Genomic DNA, 20,094 nt, shown 5'->3' on the forward strand with positions numbered 1-20,094 from the left:
CGTCAGTAGTAAAGGTGCATCCATACAGTCCCCGCCAGCATTGCCAACTGTCAGTAAATTTACTGACGGTTTGTAAAAATCTGTGATTTTTTCCAACTGTTTGTATAGATCAGGGGCTGATAACTGTTGTGCTGTGTTGACCTATTAAGTGTAAACCAGTAAAATTACTTTTTATGGGTATTGTCAGTGTTTACTAATTGTTTAACCACTTGTGGACCGCCCAGCGTACATTTACTGTGACAGGGCAGCCACTATACACTAGATCATGTACCTAGTACGCAATCTAATAATTCTGGGCCTGGGGCGCATGCGTGCGCCTGCGCCACCGGGGACCCGGCCCCACTGTGATTATACACAGAGCACAGGCAGAACGACAGTCTGCCTTTGTAAACAAGGCAAACTGTCGTTCTGTCAGAAGAGAAGGTATTAATCCTCTGTTTCTGCTAAGCAAGAACACAGATCTCTGCCTTCCCCTAGTCAAAGCAGATCCCCTGCAGTGAGTAAGCACAACCTAGGCACAGTTAACCCTTTGATCGCCCCCTTATGTTAACCCCTTCCTAGCTAGTGTCATTAGTACAGTGACAGTGCATATTTTTTTAGCACTGATCACTGCATTAATGTCACTGGTCCTCAAAAAGTATCAAAAGTGTTAGCTAGTGTCCGATTTGTCCACTGCAATATCACAGTCTCACTATACGTTGCTGATTGCTGCCATTACTAGTTAAATTTTATTTATTTTTAAATCCCAGTGTGTAGACGCTTTAACTTTTGCGCAAACCAATCAATATACACTTATTGGGATTTTTTTTACCAAAAACATAGCAGAATATATATTGACCTAAATTGATGTAAAAAAATTAGATTTTATAGCAGAAAGTAAAAAATATTGTTTTTTTTTTCAAAATTTTCGGTCTTTTTTTTGTTCATAGCGCAAAAAATAAAAACCGCAGTGGTGATCAAATACCACAAAAAAGAAAGCTTTATTTGTGGGAAAAAAGGACAAAAGTTTTAATTGGATAGTGTCGCACAACCGCGCAATTGTCAGTTAAAGTAACACAGTGCTGTGTCACAAAAAAATGGCTTGGTCATGAAGCGGGGAAATCCTTCCAGAGTGGTTAAATATCAGTTGGCTTCGTTTTTTTTTAGGAATTTGCTCCTAAAAGTTTGCTCTGGCAGTAACTCTTCCAAGTTTTGTCATTAAAATCTGGTGTGGGAGGTTGGCAACCCTGGTCCCCACCCAGTGCAGTTTTTTTTGCACACAATCCCCACCCCTTCTTAACGCGTTTCACCAATGATGGCTTGGCCGCAAGGGTTTTGAAGCTAACAAATATATTCGATTCTAAAGCGGAGTTCCGGCCATGGGGGTAAAATTTAGTTAAAAATACCCCCAGGACAGTCAGGGCTAGTACATTCCACAATGGATAGCCTCTGTACTGTCCCGGGTCGCACTTACCTTTTAGAAGAAATACTTACCTTGAAAAATTCTTCTCCAGCGCTGCCATCTCGGATGTGGGCAGCTGAAGCCAGTGCGTCCTCTTCTGCCTCCTCTTCCGTGTCCTCTTCTCCCAGAATGCCCTGCACCGGCCCGCTCGTCACCTCTGGTGCGGACGCGTCATCCCTCCACAGCTTCTGGGCATGCCCAGAAGCTGTTTAGCAGGGAATGAGGCACCCGCACCGGAAGTGACGAGCGGGGCTGGTGCAGGCGCATTGATTCCTGGGAGCGATGACGTTCAGCTCCCAGGAATCAATGCAAAGAGGAAGTGACGGCGCAGGCCGCGGCCCCAGAGGGAGGAAGAGGAAGAAAGGTGAGTATATTTCTTCAATAACAAGGTAAGTAAACAAAAAAAAAAATTTGTAACTATCCATTTGTCTTTCAGGTGACCAAGAGCAAGTGGATGGCCCAAAATCGATTATGTCGATTTTGTGGCCGGAACTCCGCTTTAAGTGTATGAATTTACATGTATTTTTTTGTAAATATGGCCAATATACAAAGTATAAGCTTATGTGAATTTTGAATTTTATTGTCAACTTCAGCAATATCTTGGCTGTCCAAGGGTGGCTCTGCTGCTTCTCCATGGAGTGAAAACGCCATAAAGCTGGCCATACACTGATTGAAATTGGGCTCCCTCAATCGACAGAAGTCGATGGTTCATTGAATTCTGTCGATCAGCTGCTGTCAGAATGCCATAATGTGGAGGTTTGCTGTTTATATTTGCACATCATGGCAAGAGCTGCCTACCCTCCACTAGGCTAGGGTCTTGATCCAAGAATTAAAACAACAACTTGTACTGGATTTTATCTTGTTTTTTTTTTCTAATTCAAGAGTTTGAATTGCCTGATAGATTTTTGAAAAAAAAAAAAAGTAATAAAAATAATAAACATTCTGGATGAGAAGGTTAAAGTTTACATACGTGGGTGGAAGCTGAATACTGCATTAGAAAACATATTTTTCTCTTCTCCTATATCATGAAAACAAAAGTTTAAAGCAGCTAGGGCTGAATGTATATATATATATATATATATATATATATATATACCTGAATGGTGAAAAATGGGAAATGGAAGAAGACTATATAAAACATGAATTTTAGAGTTTCGAGCTAGTTATATAAAAGCTGTTTTGTCCTTTAATGGGTTCTTGCTTGGCAATCTGAACTGAAATGTTACATCTGTAGATGGATTCCTAGACAAAACATTCAGTGATGAGCAGACAAGCTTTTGTTCCATTACATTCATTTTTCAATAATTCCTGTAATTAATTATTGAATTCCAATTACGTCTACATTTTTGGATGTGCTGCCCTGTTTTAAACTGACCGTTGCACGGTACAAGTGCCAGAAAAGCATTTCAAACAGTTCAAACAACTTCCGTTGGTAAATGTCACTTTGCAGTTCGGAGATTAGAGAAAAAATATGGTTAGAGAATTTAATTGCCTCTATTGTGAAGTTTGTTATGACTGCAACAAACTGATCAGAGCACCATTCACTATCCAAATTAGGCAAAAATGTAATATAAGCAGTAAAAAATTGCTGTGCCATTTACACTTTAATAAGAGTCTCAGTTTATTAGTTTATACATTTTGTATATATTATAGATCTAAATATGTGACAGCATGCAAGGGTTGCTTAGCTTGAAAGCCTTCGAACCTCTAATTATAGTCTTGTGAAAATGTAAGCATGCCCCATGGAAAATGTTGAATTTCAACATCGTCGAATTAGCAATCATTAGATTTTCATTCAAACCTATCTGTGCCTACAGATAACAGTCGTATACTTGAATAAAATCACAAGGGGAATTTGCTTTCCAAATCTTTTATTCAACAAAAATATCAATAGATAAAGTGCACCCTTTGTTCAGAAGCTGCTATTGCCCCTTTAGCAGAAATTACTTGTTTGTGTTTTGCATAGCTTCCTGCTAGTCTCTGACATTGACCTACTACTCCATGCAAAAATCCTTCTGCTGCAAAAGGATTTGTGAGTTTTCTTGCATGTACTGCTTGTTTCAAATCCCCCTTCTACATTTCAAGAGTATTCAAATGAATGCTTTAACTAGGCTAGGCTATACCCCCCCCCCCACTCCAATTTCTTTTTTTTGAGCCGTTACTTGGTAGATTTGCTAGTGTGCTTTGGATCATTATGAGGTAAAATCAAGTTTGGAACAGATGTCCTTACATTCTCCTTAGACATACTTTGATATGATACAAAACGTATAGTTGATACAATTATTCAAGCTGCAAGCAACAAAGCAAACCCAAAGCTTAACATTTCCATCACTATGCTTCACAGTTGGTATGAGGTTTTCCCCCTGAAATGCTAACTTAAGCTTGTACCAAACATGTCTATTGTTACCTTGGCCCAGCAGCTCTATGTTTGATTCATCGGTCTACAGCATATTGCTCCAAGTGGCCTGGTCTTTGCCAAAAAGTTCAATGGCAAATAGTAGATGGGCTCTAATGTTCTTTACCAACAGTTAAATTAGTGCAATCTGTAGATGATTGTAGATGTGTGCACTTGCCACTAACTGTGGTTACCCTACAAGTTAACTTGAAGTTATCTTGCAAGTTACCTTGCAAGGGTTACCAACAGATCCTTCAATAACATTTGGGGGGTTCTTGGAACCTTTTAGCATCAAATGATTAGTTCTTAAGCTCAATTTGCTGAGTGGATCAGTCCTGGACATATTAGCAGTTAGGGATGGGCTCTGTGTTTGGGTCGAACGTAAGTTTGACTCAAACATCAGCTGTTCGTGTAACAAAAGCCTTGATAACGCTCTGTGTGCGGAGCGAAACGCGTCAAGCCGTTCGTCCGAGTACGTACTACGCCTGAATACATCCACCTTCCGAGATACGGGGACACGGGGAGTGAGTACAGTCGTTTGGATTGGCAACCCGTGGGATGACTTTTAGGCGTTTGAACCTTTGCCATATTGTAAGTGTATCTTGTATTGTGTGCATCGAATAAAGTGGTTACATACTTCACGATGCCAGCATCTCTTTTCTTTTTTTGAGCAAATACCTGGATGATGTGATCTACAGTAAAGCTATTGAGTTGATGGTCCAATAAGGCTCGTCCTATCTAAGGATATTTTTGAAGGCGGTGTATTATTTGGCTTCTGGTGAGTAGGGGTCCAGGAGGGGAGCACCTACCCATGTAGAGAGAGCACCGGCACTTGTTTTACGAGCACGCAGCACTTTGGACTTATATTTTGCACAAAGACTGTCACTATTTCAGCACGTCTTTAATTGAAGGATTTTATTCACATTCATTTTTTCACGTGTATAAAATTTGTATTTATGTATATTTTTATATTGATTGGTATTTAAGATATAGGATTGTGTATTTTAAGTTGAGCACTAGCACTTTACACAGACTATTTATACACAATAATTATTGAGATTTATTTATTAGTTTGTTTTGTTAGCAGCGCAGGTATACTTTTGCACTATACAGTTCATGAGCAGTGCCATGCCAAGTTGACCAAGATTTCCCATAGACGCCAATGTTAAAGACAGGGAGTAGTGCCATGCCAAGCTGTCCAATATTTCGCATAGACGCCAATGAGCACTGAAAGCTGAAAATTGGTCTGGGCAAGAAGGCGGTGAAAGTGCCCTGTATTTAAGTTGTTAAGGGAAACCCTAATACAGAATTTAAAAAAAACCCAGCATGGGGAAATCTATAGGAAATATTGGTTAGCTTGGCATGGCACTTATCCCTGTCTTTAACATTGGCATCTATGGAAAATATTTGTAATCTTGGCATGGCACTGCTCACGAATTATAAGTGACAGGGACACTAAACTGAGAGTGAACCTAGGACTACAACATATGCATAAATTATAAACGTGGGGTATACCCTGAACACTACACTGACTGCACTAAACTAACTCAACTCACTGTCTACTAGCTACCTGCCTAATCTCTATTATAACACACTATACACGGCTGCCGTGTAAGCAGCAGCCTTATACAGTGTGGGGCGTGGACTTAGCCTCTGAGCCATGATTGGCTAAAGGCACCCTGCCTTTGGCCAGTTATGGCTCTGACAGGACATTGTGCTGGGATTGGCCAAAGCATACAGGTCAGGTGCATGCTTTGGCCAATCATCAGTAAATAATTTACTGCACCAGCGCAGTGCATTATGGGACGCTTATCAGCGGGCGAACTTCCCACTGAGCGCCCCAATTCTTTGTGTGTTCGGCGAACACACGAACAACTGATGTTCAAGTCGAACTTACGTTTGACTCGAACATCTATCACAACTCCCCCAGTCAGTGTTCCTCTGTTACATCATTCCCAGTGATAGAATGTCATCCCGCCGGCAAATAGCGTGGACCTCATGCGTGCTCCACTTAACCTTTCTTGTTCTGTACCAAGTGACCAGGTATTAGATCTCCGTGATGCTAATCGGCTCCTGGAGACAGACAGCTTGGGAGGGAGCTGAATAATGATCCCCCTCGCTACTGGAGAACCCGTCACCTATTCAGGTACCATGCCAATGACTGGTTGCTGTTCTTCCTTCTGGTTACTCATGGCAACTTCTTTGCAAGTTAACCTTCTGTTGTAGTGATGTTTCACAAACCCAAATGTACTAGTTCAGACCCAGGTTCCATAGAGAAATATGCCAGGACCCCACATGTACCCCTTTAGTAACTCCAGACCAGGCTTTGAGCAGAGAAAACAACTTTATTGAACATGAAGCAGAACATGTACAGCATGCCTGCTCATGTGAAGGACCTAGGTTACAGGACGCTGCCCCTTGCTGCATTGGGACCTTAAATTATACCTGCCCGGGGAGGTTAATTGGCATTTATGAGGTCAAATCATTGCATTTCCAATGCTTTTGGGGAGCTTTGATCCTACTATTTCAGCTACTGAACAAGGAATATGCTACCTTAATTTTAAGTACAAACTAGATACTACAATAGGATTATCATCAGCACCATGAACCATTTATTGATTTTATTGATTCATCATTAACTTGAGCTGCATATGCCTGGTTCACCTCCGGCGCCTGCCGGATAGATGTAATCTGCTCTGCCTTTGTCTCAATGGGAATGTCAGTCTGACTGGTCTCTCTAGCCCTGAGGAAGCATAGCTGCAAAATGCGTCGGCTTGCTGGGGACCCCTAGACCGCGTACAACAGAGACCATTGTACTATTGGTATAGATGTACCGGCACTCCTAATAGGAGTATATATATATATGCTGGTTGTTGCTATATCTTTTATATATGTATGTCTATGTATTTTTTACTTGTGTGTGAAATAAATAAACTGTTTCTTTTATCATAACCTAGTTTCATAAATGTGATCGTCCCTTCTTATTTTCTTATTGGTCATAAAAAACCCCACCTTTCTCTTTTTGGTTTTCGATAGCTGGAGATTATATGTTGTGTCTTGTCTGTGTCTCTTCCCATACAGACTGTGCACTGTGCAGTGCCCTCCCCCCTTTTTATTTGCAGTACAGGGAGAGAGGCAGAGCCCAGAATGTCAATTTTAATGTACTTCAAAATCTCTTTTTTATAACATTTGATTTTGGAATTAATGTAACTTTCCAAATGAAAACCAATATACACTGCTTAGAAATTCCCATCCTGTGGCCAAAATTAAACATTGATTTTACTCTACTAATGATTATAAAATCAAATGAATGTTCTTAAGAATTAAAACTTTTGAGCAAAATTCTACTAGTATATGGCCAGCACACTGATTCTCCTAGACCTAGAGTGTTTCTGGGCAGCAGAAGAAATTAGGCCTAAAAAGAGAGGGGCAGCCTAAGCACATTTGGCTGTACTTCTCCTGTGGATCATAGGAGTGCTGAAGCCCAATGTCGGCTGACGTCCCAGAGCCAGTCCAGGCTGGGGCAAGATCGTGGCAATAAAGTCGGGATCTGTCCACATGCCTGGACCGGCACTCGGCTCAGGCTCTCAGCTAGCCACTGAGAGCCTGAGCCGGCTGCTTCCGCGCCTCCACAGTCCAGTGCTCCAGTGAGTACTGGAGGGGCAAAGCACCATCTCTCTGCTCACTGTGGTGTAAGAACCAAGCGATCGTTGGTCTTTGATCATTCGGTTCTCAGCCTTAGAGCCTGCGGGAGACAGATGCAGCATCAGTAGGTATGATTCTAAAATAAAAAAAAAACAAATTCCATACTTCTCTTTTAAGTTACATAGTTACATATTAAGTAAGGAGGATAAAAGGCACAAGTCCATCTAGTAACTCAACCAAAATAAAAAAAAAAATAGAAAACCTTCATATACACAATTTGATACCCTCATTTGATCTAGAGGAAGGCAAAAAAAGAAGAAAAAAACAACAAGACAATGAAGCATGGTCCAATTTGCTCCAGTAGGGAAAAAAATTCATCCTCACCGCCACCCCCACCAGGAGGTAATCAGATCAACTGCCTCTGGTTTTATTACCTATAATTAATAATATCCAGTTATATCTTGTGCATTTAGGAAGCAACCACCTTTTGAAACAATCCACTGAGCGGGCCAGAACTAGTTCTTGAGGGAGTCTATTCCATGACTTGGATATTCCAGTGTTATATAAACATTCCTGACAGGTATCTGAACATGCGTAATGTTTGTACCTGAGATTTGCGCGTTCCATGATGAAAAAGCACAAGGTTATGATTAACACCTAGGTGACTTTCTTTAAAATCATTCTTTCACTCTAGCCCTGAATACCCCTCTGTGAAGGGGTATTCAGGGCTAGAGTGAACTAAGTGCCACACTGCTATGAAGAGTGTATATCTCTGTGCTGCAAAAAAAAAAAGGAGTTTTCACCAAATTTATATTGGAATATATGCTTTCCTAAAAAAAGACTTGACCTTCGCTATGATGACATGAGATGCTTTATCTTACAAGGTAAAGTGTTGCTAAACCCAGGACCCTGCATACTATATCTGGTCTCCCACAGTACACAGAACATGGAAATGCAATTATTTTAGTAAATAAAAACTGCTAAACACCTTTTCTCAGCAGCATTATATAGCAGTCTTGTGACTTTTTATTATTATTATTATACAGGATTTATATAGCGCCAACAGTTTGCGCAGCGCTTAACAAAATGAGGGCAGACATTACAGTTACACTACAATTTGGAACAAAAGGAATCAGAGGGCCCTGCTCGTTAGAGCTTACAATCTAAAAGGGAGGGTCAATTGATACAAAAGGCAATAGCTGTGGGGGATGCGCTGATGGAGCAAGAGAAACAGCGTTATTAGTTAGTAGCCGGGTAGGCTTCTTTAAAGAGAAGGGTTTTCAGGGATTGTCTAAAGATGGATAGATTAGGGGACAGTCGGACAGATTGGGGTAGAGAGTTCCAAAGAATGGGAGAAGCTCTGGAGAAATCCTGGAGGCGAGCATGGGAAGAGGTGACAAGGGAGCTAGAGAGCAGGAGGTCTTGGGAGGACCGAAGAGAGCGGCTAGGTTGATATTTTGAGATCAGGTTAGTGATGTAGCTGGGGGCAGAGTTGTGGATGGCTTTGTAAACTGTTGTTAGCACTTTGAATTTTATTCGTTGGGTGAGTGGAAGCCAATGAAGGGATTGGCAGAGAGGGTTGGAGGACACTGAACGGTTGGTAAGGTGGATAAGTCTTGCAGCTGCATTCATTATGGATTGAAGGGGGGATAATCTATGTAAGGGTAATCCAATGAGGAGGGAGTTGCAATAGTCGAGGCGAGAGATAACCAGGGCGTGAATTAAGAGCTTGGTGGTGTCATTGGTTAAAAAGGGCCGTATTCTAGCGATGTTGCGGAGGTTAAGGCGGCATGATTTGGACAGGGATTGGATGTGAGCCTGAAAGGACAGTGCAGAGTCCAGGGTTACCCCTAGCACCCTGGCATGTGTGGAAGGACTAATAGTTATTCCATTGATCTTGACAGAGAATTCTGGGGAAGGGGCACGTAGAGGAGGAAATATTATGAGCTTGGTTTTAGATAGATTCAGTTTGAGGAAGTGGTGAGACATCCAGGCTGATATGTCTGTTAAAATAAGAGGAGCACCCAAAATTGGAGACTGCTGTGTCCTAATTAGCCTGGGCACAGACCCGTCAGTAGACCCAATGGTAATCCAAGAGGGTCTCAAATGATAAGTGGGGAGCCACCGCAGCCTAATGTAACTGGGGAATAAAACATGGAAGGGGCCAAAGAAAAGCCTCTAAAGAACGGCTGCATAAAGGGATGCTCAGACCAACTTAGTATGAATAATCAAAAAATGCTTTATTAAGGATCAAAAGTGACACACTGTCTAAAAATTAACCCCATCGTAGGGGAACAGTATACAAAACATGAGAGGATACAGAAAATAAACTGACCACACACAAGACATAAAACCAAAAAGAGAAATCACACATACAAGGCCGGCCTTACACATACACTGGAAGATCAGACCAGCAATGACCGGAGTAAGCTGCATACATTCCAGCCGGGAATGTTTGAATGCTGCTATCTCATCGGTTTGCTGGTCGGCATGCCACAATGATGTAAAATACCTGGTATAATATATAACCAATATAGCTGCACCAATGGTTCAAAAGGTTGAGAACTTCAGACTTAAAACTCTAATTTTGTCAACCCTGAAATTCAAAATATACTGTGAACTGTTGCCATGCAATACAGATCTAAACCCATACACTTCTACTGTGGTTGAGAAGCATATAGGCTTTAAATTATCAACACGATTCCACCATAAAAAGAGGGAGGCATCTAGAGGAATGTCTGCACACCGATTGGTATAAACTGTGAATAAAGCCAGTCCTTGACATGGATGATGGCTAGAATCTTGAAAAAGATGAAGTTCAAATCCTCAATGAACGTTTGGTTTGCATGATCGGGCCAACTTAGAACCCCTATGGCAGAGAGTCTCTTGCTGTAATGGTGAGTAGGGGTGCTGGAGCAAGGGAGAGACGCAGTATATGGGAAAGACTGCGCGGGCTCACACCAAACATAGGCTGTATCCCATACTGGTCAATTGTGCCATTGGCCAGGTGACGGCCATGAATTAATTGGCATATATCCACTGTATGGCCGGGTCAGCTCGGTGGTCACGGCCTTTTCTCTATCCCATTTATTGTGAATGCTTATGCTCACCATGCACTGGAAGTCTTGAATGAAGGGACATCTGCATAATTCCTTGGGGTAATTTTGAAGTAACGGCCCAGACATTAAATGTTCCACTCCGACATGCCACGAGGGGATGGCGTGTTCTCAAAATTGCAGGCGAACAACGCTCTAGACGGAGGCTGGAACGCAGCGGTGGCTCTTCCGGGTAGTGTGTTGCCGGCGTGTGACGTCAACGCGTTTCGCGTGCGTGACGCACGCTTCGTCAGGACGTCATTGGAACGCGAGGGAGGAAAATAAATAGGGAGATGGCCTGATTAAAGATTGCCATCAGGTGGCAGTGTTACAGCCATTCCTCTATTGCAGCCTCCCGCTTGATTAAAAACCGGATGGAATAACACCATCATGTGGTAAAAAATAGGTAATGCACAGTGTTAGGTATTCTTTTTTCATATTTTTTCATACGTGGCGTGGCTCCAATACGGTCAACTGCGGTTCAATACATAACCAGATGCCACTCAAAGGCTTAAGAAGAATAGCATATTTAAACAATGTAGGAATGTCGCATTCATCATGCAGTTTATTGATTACCCTTAATGCTAAATTAATCACATTATTATTAGTTATCTTGCGTCAACAGCACATACAACTTAGAGATACCGATGCATTATTTAGACAAATTCCCAAAACAAAGAATGGCATACAGAGGCCACTCTTGTTTCAAGGGAATTATCATTCTTTTTCAAAACTCCAACAGTTTTTCACTTCGAGCTAAATAGTAATTTAGCAATCAAGGCATAAGCAAATGTTATAATTATGGATCCTTTCAGAATTTCTTTCAAAAAAAGGAAAAGAAAAAACAACAATATGCCTTACATTATAAACTCTTAGATTGTACATGAAGGTGGCCAAATTACTGTACTGGGTGGCACTGTATTGTCCAGATTTCCCATAACCCGAGATCCATATCACTGTATATTGAAAAGTATGTAATATATATAGAGGATAATAATCCTATTTAATAAAAACATGTAAGATTCCAATCATATGGATATCAACTTAACGGGAATGTCATATGTATTAAAGGGTTAAAATGGAATGGACTGGTGAAGTATGATGTAGTGAAAAACATAACACCCTTTGTTTTATTGTTCTGCAGGTGAATGTCATATGATATAACCAGTCTTACTCCCTATCATCGGGCCATGTATTAGAACTGACAGTACTACGGCTCAAGAAATATACTGAGACTCATGTCAGTATTCAATCCCAAGGGTACCAAAGTTTGGAGACGAAAAATCCACGCCTTCTCTTCTTTTAAGAGGACTCTATCGAAGTCGCCTCTTCTGGGCGATATCTTTAAGGCCCAAAAGCCCATTACTTTTAGACCAGAGGGGTCGCTGTTGTGTTTTTCGGCAAAGTGTAGGCCGATAGGAGTCTCCTCCTTAAGGCGTACACTTTTTAAATGCTCCCCTATTCTAATACGCAGCTGCCGTTTGGTCTTACCAACATACATTTTATGACATGGGCACTGTATGATGTACAGCACACGGGAGGTGGAGCAGTTTATGAAGGACTCAACACTATATGTCACTTTTGCTTGTGAATCTGTATAAACCTGTGATTTTATCACATGGTTACAAATCTGACAGTGACCACAGGGGTACATTCCCCTTAAGGGTGGTAATTCAGTAAGCCAATTGGTTTTGGTGGTACGAGTGAATTCAGATCGTACTAAATGGTCACCGAGATTTGTAGCTCTTCTAGCCGTTAATAGTGGACGCGGGCCAACTATATTTTTAAGTTGTTCGTTGTTCTGTAATATGTGCCAGTGTGATTGAAGGATCTGTCTCACCTCATTCCACTGGCTACCATATTTGGTAATTAGGCGTGGTAGATTTGAATTCTGAGGTTTTGGCTTATTTTGTGACAAGAGCTCGTTTCTATCTCTCGCTGCTGCCTGTCTTCTTGCCCTCCTAATAATTCGGTGAGAGTATCCCCTCTCACGGAATCTCGCATACAGGTCTTTTGATTCTTGTAAATAATCTTCACCAAATGAACAATTACGCTTTATGCGAATATACTGTCCCACAGGGATCCCTCTGATTTGACTGATTGGATGATGACTGTCTGCCCTAAGGAGGGTATTGGCGGCCGTTGGTTTACGAAAGGTAGTGGTAACTAATTTTCCATTTTTGAGCTCTATATTTAAGTCTAGAAAAGAAATTGTTTTCTTATCGACTATATAAGTCAGATGAATATTACGCTGATTAGAGTTGAGTTCCAACATAAACTGCTCCAGCTCGAGTGGCGTACCTGCCCATACCATGAGCACGTCGTCTATGTACCTCAGCCAGGTCAATGCATGGCCGAGGTACATAGGCGAAGTGTACACCACCTCTTCCTCCCACATGCCAAGATGTAGGCATGCATATGACGGTGCCCACGGGGCACCCATGGCCGTCCCTCTAATTTGCTGGTAAAAATAGTTGGAGAATTGGAAAACATTATTCAAAAGGGAAAATTCAAGCAATTCCAGAAGAAATTCATTTTGTGAACCCTGCAATGGATATTTCTGTTCAAGAAAATGATATACTGATAGAAGCCCCCAGGGGTGGGGAATAGAGGTATAGAGAGACTCAACGTCTATTCCAACAAGTAATACTTCCATATTGAACTCAAGATCTCGGATCTTGCTCAAGACGTCCCCCGTATCTCTCACATACGAGGGAAGGTCGAAAACAAGATCCTTGATCAATGAGTCCAAGTATTTACCAATCCTGTCCAAAGGGCCCCCACAGGCAGACACTATAGGTCTGCCCGGGGGGTCAACCGGGTTTTTATGTATTTTTGGTATAATGTATATTGTGGGTATATTGTAATCAGAAACCTGAAGGTAGTGTTTCTCTTTGGTGGTGATGAGTCCAGCTTCAAAAGCAAACTGGAGTTTCTCATTGATGTTTTTTGCTAGCTCGGGGAGTGGGTTGTGTTGCAGTTTTTTATAGGTGTTTTCGTCTGATAAGAGACGTTTAACTTCCCTTTCATAATTGTCTGCTGTTAGTAACACAACATTGCCCCCTTTGTCACTTTTTTTGATGACAAGGTCGCTAGCTTTTTTGAGATCTCGCAATGCGATTCTTTCCTCCCGTGTGAGATTGTCGGACGAGAGTGAGTCCCAGTTGACGCGTTTAAGATCTTCCTCTACCAACAATAGGAAGGAATTTAACCATTTGTTAGTACAAAACTTGGGCATCTTAGTTGAGCGTATATAAATACTGCTCTTTCTCAGACTGTCATCTTCTAATGGGACTTCATCCTCGTCCGAGAACTCGCCGGCTTCATCCAATAATGACTCTAACACTGACAAAGCTTCAGCTTCTTTAGCATTAACTTGTGCTTCCTTTGAAGTACTTCCATCTCCAGCATGTGCCAATCTGTAATACACTTTCCTGAGGTAAAGACATAAGTCTTTGTAAACCTCAAAATGGTCCATGCCTGAAGTAGGTGAGAAGGAAAGGCCTTTAGTTAATACAGAAATGTGAGATTCATTTAGGACAAAATTGGAAAGGTTGATTATTTTGGGGTCATCAGTTCTTTCAATAATTGTCTGAGGAGAAATTTTATCACTATTTGGAAACTGTGGGAAATTAGTCATTACCGACGATTGCGTGGTCTGGTTCTCTGTTCCCACATATTTCCCTGTCCTCCTGTTTTTTCTCTTTCTTTGTCTTTGCTTCCTTTGTTTTTTTTGGGTCCTTTTTTCAAGATCCCCTTTGGGGTTGTGGGCGGAGAGACATCCTCCGCCGCACTCTCCCTTAAAAAAGTGACCGACCGATCTTCATCATCACTACCTGAAGGCATAGATTCGTAACTTGAATAATTTCTATAACTACCTCCTCTCCTCCTTGACCTGTTACGCCTATTTTTTGAAGATAGATCAAAGATTTCCCCACGTGCCCAGTCATCCAGGTCTCTTTGGAATTTGGATTGTTTAACATTTTTTAGATTTTTTTGGGTTCTCTCTATTTCCTTTTTAAGATAGTCATTTAACTTCTGGAATTGCTCCAATTCTTTATGTGGTTCCAGTTTCTCCAATATAATTTTGGTCTCTTCCTGTATCTCCTCCAATTGTGCTTTTTCCTCCTCTACTATTAAAGCCATAACTTTTATACCATGTGCAATGCACTCAGTTTTCCACTTTTCTAAGAAACGCTCTGTATGTAAGTGCATTGCTGGGATGACTCTCTCACGTAATCCCCTAGGTATAATACCTTGTGAAATGTAGGATTCCAGTGAGAGTACATCCCATTTTCTGTTAAGGGACCTTACAAGCAACTTCTTGTGGTCCCGAAACAGATTTTTCAAATCGCCATTGACTTCTGTATCTTTACTGTTGTCAAATGTAGCTCTAATTTCTGCGTCCAGGGAGTCCCCAATCATGAAGGCCATCCTGGAAACAAGCTTAACAGCAGAGGTACAGAGTATATAAACACAAGAAACAACCGCAGTTGACGGTACCGGAGCCACGCCTTTTTCACAGCCAATAGTAACGACCAAGCAATAGTGCAATGGTCAAAAAAATTTTTACAATTAAATAATAAAAAAAGAGAAACAAAAACAAAGCAATTACCTATTAGTCTGGCATGATGCGTCAGTTAAGATACTGTATCAAGTTCCATGTCATATTTTCATAAGGAAATTCAACCAGACGATGTGTCACTTATGATCCTACATATAAGACGGTGTCTCAGTATCTTGGGTTTGAAAAGAAGATCCCTATTGGATCTCAGTTACTGGACAAATAAGAGGAGCACCCAAAATTGGAGACTGCTGTGTCCTAATTAGCCTGGGCACAGACCCGTCAGTAGACCCAATGGTAATCCAAGAGGGTCTCAAATGATAAGTGGGGAGCCACCGCAGCCTAATGTAACTGGGGAATAAAACATGGAAGGGGCCAAAGAAAAGCCTCTAAAGAACGGCTGCATAAAGGGATGCTCAGACCAACTTAGTATGAATAATCAAAAAATGCTTTATTAAGGATCAAAAGTGACACACTGTCTAAAAATTAACCCCATCGTAGGGGAACAGTATACAAAACATGAGAGGATACAGATCAGGCCATCTCCCTATTTATTTTCCTCCCTCGCGTTCCAATGACGTCCTGACGAAGCGTGCGTCACGCACGCGAAACGCGTTGACGTCACACGCCGGCAACACACTACCCGGAAGAGCCACCGCTGCGTTCCAGCCTCCGTCTAGAGCGTTGTTCGCCTGCAATTTTGAGAACACGCCATCCCCTCGTGGCATGTCGGAGTGGAACATTTAATGTCTGGGCCGTTACTTCAAAATTACCCCAAGGAATTATGCAGATGTCCCTTCATTCAAGACTTCCAGTGCATGGTGAGCATAAGCATTCACAATAAATGGGATAGAGAAAAGGCCGTGACCACCGAGCTGACCCGGCCATACAGTGGATATATGCCAATTAATTCATGGCCGTCACCTGGCCAATGGCACAATTGACCAGTATGGGATACAGCCTATGTTTGGTGTGAGCCCGCGCAGTCTTTCCCATATACTGCGTCTCTCCCTTGCTCCAGCACCCCTACTCACCATTACAGCAAGAGACTCTCTGCCATAGGGGTTCTAAGTTGGCCCGATCATGCAAACCAAACGTTCATTGAGGATTTGAACTTCATCTTTTTCAAGATTCTAGCCATCATCCATGTCAAGGACTGGCTTTATTCACAGTTTATACCAATCGGTGTGCAGACATTCCTCTAGATGCCTCCCTCTTTTTATGGTGGAATCGTGTTGATAATTTAAAGCCTATATGCTTCTCAACCACAGTAGAAGTGTATGGGTTTAGATCTGTATTGCATGGCAACAGTTCACAGTATATTTTGAATTTCAGGGTTGACAAAATTAGAGTTTTAAGTCTGAAGTTCTCAACCTTTTGAACCATTGGTGCAGCTATATTGGTTATATATTATACCAGGTATTTTACATCATTGTGGCATGCCGACCAGCAAACCGATGAGATAGCAGCATTCAAACATTCCCGGCTGGAATGTATGCAGCTTACTCCGGTCATTGCTGGTCTGATCTTCCAGTGTATGTGTAAGGCCGGCCTTGTATGTGTGATTTCTCTTTTTGGTTTTATGTCTTGTGTGTGGTCAGTTTATTTTCTGTATCCTCTCATGTTTTGTATACTGTTCCCCTACGATGGGGTTAATTTTTAGACAGTGTGTCACTTTTGATCCTTAATAAAGCATTTTTTGATATGTCTGTTAGTAGATCAGTGATGCGGGAGGAGAATGATGGGGTGAGCTGAGGGGTAGAGAGGTAGATTTGGGTGTCATCAGCATAGAAATGGTAGTGGAAGCCATGGGAGGCTATTAGCTGACCCAGGGAGTAGGTATAGATTGAGAATAGTAGTGGTCCAAGGACAGAACCTTGGGGGACTTCTATCAGTTCCTGGTGAAGCTTGTAGGAGGAGTTTTCATACTGCACAGAGCTGTCCTATCAGGACCGAGGACCCCTGACCCTCTGTCTGGACAGTGCTGATTGGCCCTGTGTTAATCACATTCAAGAAAAAAAACAACCTCTCTAGCAATAAACACTAAACGGAGCATGTGCAGCCTGACTCCAGTAATTCTGTCTTATCTGGACATGTTATGGGGACAATGCTAGAAGGGAGGGATCTTTGCCTACAGGATCAAACAGTCTTTTTACACAATGAAGAGGATTAACCCTTTAAGTTCCACAGTGAGTATAACAACATACCTCCCAACTTTTGAACTTCGCAACGAGGGACACTAAAAGAGGAATACAACCTGCGGCGCGCGTAGTGCGCCACGGCAAATTGTGGGTGTGGCCAATTGCGTAGCAGTGGGAGGGGCTTAAGGGATAGGGTAAACAAAACCCAGACTTCCTAGTACTCATAAAATATGCTTTGATTGCTCAGCCTACCTTAAAGAAGAACTTCATTAAAATAGTCAGAGACTGCATAGCAACCAGCAACTGTTGAGACAATGAAGACTTTGGTGAGAAGTATATAATGTACAGTATTGTGTATATAGTGCAGGAGAGTGTAATGTACAAAATACAGGAGACAGGAGTATGTAATGTACAAAATGCAGGAGACAGGAGTTTGTAATGTACAGAATGCAGGAGACAGGAGTATGTAATGTACAAAATGCAGGAGACAGGAGTATGTAATGTACAAAATGCAGGAGACAGGAGTGTGTAATGTACAAAATGCAGGAGACAGGAGTATGTAATGTACAAAATGCAGGAGAAAGGAGTATGCAATGTACAGAATGCAGGAGACAGGAGTATGTAATGTACAGAATTCAGGAGACAGGAGTATGTAATGTACAGAATGCAGGATACAGGAGTATGTAATGTACAGAATGCAGGAGTATGTAATGTACAGAATGCAGAAGACAGGAGTATGTAATGTACAGAATGCAGGAGACAGGAGTATGTAATGTACAGAATGCAGGAGACAGGAGTATGTAATGTACAGAATGCAGGAGAGAGGAGTATGTAATGTACAGAATGCAGGAGACAGGAGTATGCAATGTACAGAATGCAGGAGACAGGAGTATGTAATGTACAGAATGCAGGAGACAGGAGTGTGTAATGTACAGAATGAAGGGGACAGGAGTATGTAATGTACAGAATGCAGGAGACAGGAGTATGCAATGTACAGAATGCAGGAGACAGGAGTATGTAATGTACAGAATGCAGGAGACAGGAGTATGTAATGTGCAGAGCACAGGGGACAGGAGTGTAATGTACAGAATGCAGGGGTCGAACTCTGCACCATCCACCCCCCAACTCTATCCACCCCAAATGCCCACCCCAGCTTCATCCACCCCCTCACCGGCTCTATACACCCCAAATGCCCACCCCAGCTTTATAACCCCCCCCCCCCCAAGCTCCATACACCCCAAATGCCCACCCTAGCTCCATACACCCCCCTAACTCCATCCCTCCCCGAGCTACAACCCCCCAGCTACATTCACCCCCTTCCCAGCCTCCCATCCCAGCTCTATCTATCCCAAACACCCACCCCAGCTCCATATACCCCAAATACCCAACAAAGCTCCATCTACCCCCCAGCTCCATACACCACAAATGGCCACCCCAGCTCCATTCACCCCCCTAGCTACATCCCTCCCCCAGCTCCATCCACCCCCCCCCCAGCTTCAAACACCCCAAATGCCCACCCCAGCTCCATACACCCCTCCCCTAGCTACATCCCTCCGTCAGCTCATTAACACCTCCCCCAGCTACATTCACCCCCTTCCCAGCCTCCCATCCCAGCTCTATCCATCCCAAACACCCACCCCAGCTCCATATACCCCAAATACCCAACAAAGCTCCATCTACCCCCCAGCTCCATACACCCCAAATGCCCACCCCAGCTCCATACACCCCCCGGCTAAATACCTCCCCAGGTCCATCCACCCCCCCCCCCCAGCTACATCCCTCCCCCAGCTCTATCCACTCCAAATGCCCACCCCAGCTCCACACATCCCCCCCGGTCCATCCAACCCCCCAGCTACATCCCTCCCCCAGCTACATCCACCCCAAATGCCCACCCCAGCTCCATACACCCCCCCGGCTAAATCCCTCCCCTAGGTCCGTCCATCCACCCCAGCTACATCCTCCCCAAATGCCCACCCAAGCTCCATACACCCCCCTCGCTAAATCCCTCCTCCCCCAGGTCCATCCATCCCCCAAGTCCATACACCCCCCAGCTCCATACACCCCCCGGTTAAATACCTCCCCCAGGTCCATCCACCCCCCCAGCTACATCCCTCCCCCAGATCTATCCACCCCAAATGCCCACCCCAGCTCCACACATCTCCCCCGGTCCATCCACCCCCCCAGCTACATCCCTCCCCCAGCTACATCCACCCCAGCTCCATACACCCCCCCCCGGCTAAATCCCTCCCCTAGGTCCATCCATCCCCCCCAGGTCCATACAACCCCCCCAGCTACATCCACCCCAAATGCCCACCCAAGCTCCATACACCCCCCTGGCTAAATCCCTCCCCCAGGTCCATCCACCCCCCCAGCTACATCCACCCCAGCTCCATACACCCCCCCGGTTAAATCCCTCCCCCAGGTCCATCCATCCACCCCAGCTCCAAACAAACCCCCCCCAGCTACATCCACCCCTCCCCCCCGGTTAAATCCCTCCCCCAGGTACATCCATCCACCCCAGCTCCAAACAAACCCCCCCAGCTACATCCACCCCTCCCCCAGGTACATCCATTCACCCCAGCTCCAAACAAACCTCCTCCCAGCTACATCCACCCCTCCCCCAGGTACATCCATTCACCCCAGCTCCAAACAACCCCCCCCAGCTACATCCACCCCTCCCCCAGGTACATCCATTCACCCCAGCTCCAAACAAACCCCCCCAAGCTACATCCACCCCTCCCCCCGGGTACATCCATTCACCCCAGCTCCAAACAAACCCCCCCCCCAGCTACATCCACCCCTCCCCCAGGTAC

Source organism: Pelophylax lessonae (genome assembly GCF_965119305.1).
Source record: "Pelophylax lessonae genome assembly, chromosome: 1".
Taxonomy (NCBI): Eukaryota; Metazoa; Chordata; class Amphibia; order Anura; family Ranidae; genus Pelophylax; species Pelophylax lessonae.